The 3458-nt window shown below is 28.1% G+C and overlaps 1 protein-coding gene across 1 annotated transcript in view; it reads left to right on the forward strand.

Annotated features, from left to right (window-relative positions):
• The window catches only part of LOC107489516 (integrin-linked protein kinase 1-like), a 14834-nt gene extending 13709 nt beyond the window's left edge, over positions 1-1125 (forward strand). The window contains exon 12 of the transcript XR_008009393.1: positions 1015-1125. The gene's annotated coding sequence lies outside the window, so the exon portion shown is untranslated. The remainder of the gene's footprint in view (positions 1-1014) is intronic.
• Positions 1126-3458: the final 2333 nt, after the last annotated feature.

Genomic DNA, 3458 nt, shown 5'->3' on the forward strand with positions numbered 1-3458 from the left:
AAAAAAATATTAAACCTATTGAGCAATAACAAATAATTTTAGAAACACAAATATATAATAACCAAAAATAAAGTTATTGATTTACCTGATTATTTTTTGTTCCAAGTCTCACAAAAAAATAATTCTATTGAGTTTTGTCCTCACTTCAATCTTTGAACACTGTCCATTATAAAAATAAATAAATTAATTATTTTAAATAAATAATGTAAATAATACTTGACATTGTCATTAACTTAAAAAAAATTGAAATATACCTCTTTGAATCTTTGTTGTGCATTCAATGGTTAATATTTTGTTGTTCACTTCTCTTCAATGGTTTTTCTTCATATGTCTTGTTTTGGTATGAAAAGAAAATTAAAATGAGAAGAGTAGAAGACCAAAAGTTTGGAAACCACTAAAAGAGAGAGAAAAGTGGCGCTGATGCCTCTAATGGCTTGAAACAAATATTTGAAAAATGTACTAGTGTTACTTTAATTAATAGTATGGGCTTGGGCTAGTATAATAGAACCATTTTTATTAATTATTAGAATGGGCTATTTGTTAACAAGAGCAACAATAATTCAAATATCTAATACATAATGCAGTTTTTAGTTTTTTTAATTTATAAAATTTTGTAACTTATATTTTTTTTAATATTATATATAAAAAAATTTAATATTATTAATTATTACTATTTACTATTTTTTTTAAAAAAATTTGGGGGGGACCATGGCCACCTTAGGTCCCCCGTGGATCCGCCACTGTGTGGGAGGAAGGGTTTGTGGTTGTTGACAGGAAAGGGAAAAACGTGATTATGGGGGTATTTTGCTAATCCTTACTATTCAAAATGTGTTTTCGGATGATTATTCAAATTTTAATTTTAAAAAAAATAAATTAATAATTATTAGTTGGTGTTGTTTATGATTTTAGTGGGAGTGTTGTCCCTATACTTCTCCAAAAAATAAATAGCATAGTTGCCAAATCTTTGTTTAGACTTCTATTAATCAGATTTACCTCGCCAAAATTTTACTGTAGGAGCTTCTTTCAATAGAGGACTATGGGGAGCAGCCCTTGCAGCATGCTGCATGCATATGTTTCCATGGAGGATTTGCATAGGCAAAAAATGGAAGACAATTTTTTTCTCGCTAAATTGAGATAATCTTAATTAAATTATTAATTATGTTTTATATTTGTAAAAATATCTAGAATTCTCATAATTTTGTTCTGTAAAAATAAATATCTAGATATTTATTTAAGTATTAGAATTATGTAACATAATATATAAAAATATCTAAAAAATATCTAAAACAAAGAATTTTTAAAACTTGTGATGAATCAATTAATAATATAACTATTAATTCTCTGCAACGATTTATCTAAATTATTCCTTCATCAAAACTATTCCTTTTACATTTACTATGAAATGTAATACTATAATATACAAAACTAACTTCAAATTATTTTGATAAAACTAACAAAAATTAAGGGACAAAAGTTACATGATAACTCTCCCATATTTTTTAATAAATAATGTTTCAAAATAAAATAATTTCAAATTACTTTTTCTCTAAACCTTTCCACTTTACTTTCCAAAATAATGTTCCTTGATATATTATTAATTACAGTATAACTAGGTAAGATAACCCATGGAAATTAGTATTTCGGCCAATAACGAGTAAAGATTTAAGGAAAAACAAACCTCGTGCTTTAATAATGTCTTACACTTTAAAAAAATACAAACACACTATCATTATAAATCAGTAAATTCAAATCAAAATCAAAAAAATAAAATAACAAATCTTGTAACACTTACCAACGAGGCTCTATCAATCAATATTATACAGAAAAAGAATTATATGTACTAATGTAATTATATCTGTTCTTCATAGACAAACTTAGAATTTAAGATTTCAGGTAATATCAATCAAAGTCAAACATTATCAAAACTAAATTAACAAATTCAAATAAAAAATTCATCTGTCTATTTATATCATTTAAAAGCTGATAACAACATATAATAAAATGAGTTTATACTATATGCTTTTTGTAATTGTGTCACGTCAGCAATTTTGCATAGATAGCAATTTTATAATTTTACAATATAAAAAATAGATTTTTATATAGTATTAATATTATTAACCCATTATAAAATTTAAATAATTTTTTTTACACCACTAAAAAAAATTTGAAGTATTTATCCAAATTGATTCGAACGAATTCAAAGTCAACATTTTGATCTCTAATAGAAATTAATTATTCAATTGATCCTCAACAATTTTTGACATCAAACAATATATATAGTCCTTCTGGATTCACTACAAAATTAATATTTAATTTTGGAAGTATTTTAGTGGAGGTTTCTAAAAACCTCTACAATACATTTTATTGATGGCAATTTAAAAAACCTCCACTAATATTTAATATAGAATTAAGGTAATTTCTTCCAAACCCATGCTAATTTTGTGGGTAAGTTACCCTTGCTCATGTATCATCATCTCAGCCATTGATCAAAAAAATTTTCAAACTTTCATTAATGCATTCATTGGTTATAACAAAAGACTTTAATGAACATATACCATAACAAATACTATATTAATTATTGTATACATATACTGTATAGTGTATTGGGGAACATTTACAATTATAATTTGTAATCTCTAACTTGTTTTTCATTTTAAAAAATACACTCCATCTCTTCCTGAAATTCAACATGCATGTCTAAAAACTTGGAAAACGCATAGAACCCACTACCCATGGTTTTTTCTCCTTCGTTCTATACCCACTACCCAACCTTGAAAGTTGTTATCCTAGAACCCACTACCCAATCCCGTTTGATTTTTTTGCCGTCGTTCTATACCCAGCGTCCATTTAGCAAGAATGATCTCATTCGAGTAACAGGTTCCGGTACTGGTGCTCTGGTTCCGTCGGATTGGCGTCGACGTCAACTGAGGAGAGGGCGAACGCTAAAGTGATGTGGTTCCAGTAGAGAACTTTGTAGCTGAACTTCTGCTTGATCCGAAACTGTGACTGCTTGAAGCTGGTTTACCAACATTCATTTTTCGGCTGGCTTCGAATTAGGTGCGTCCGATTCGGCAAGGTCACCTCCCTCCGAGAGTGCATTTTTTATCCGTTCAAGCTCAAACTTTGGTTGTCATCAAGGTATGTTCGATTAAGTTTTTTTGTTAATCCAGATTAGTTTAATTTGGATGATGGTCTATGCCTTTTAAATGGTTCTCTATTTAGGGTGTTGGGTTGCTATTCTGGAATTTGAAAATTAAGTAACATTATCCAGTTCTATGATGTGGCTAGGTTTGGGGAATTGAAATTAAAACCTTATACTGGGGTCATAAACAATTGGGTTAGTTTAATTGGTTTTGGTTCATTTAATTTTAAATGTAGCTTAGTTTAGCTACCCGTAGTTGCTGCTGTTGGATCTGTTTATTGACATTTTTGGGTAAAATTATAGCAGGGGTTAAATT

This window comes from Arachis duranensis, chromosome 5 (assembly GCF_000817695.3).
Source record: "Arachis duranensis cultivar V14167 chromosome 5, aradu.V14167.gnm2.J7QH, whole genome shotgun sequence".
NCBI lineage: Eukaryota > Viridiplantae > Streptophyta > Magnoliopsida > Fabales > Fabaceae > Arachis > Arachis duranensis.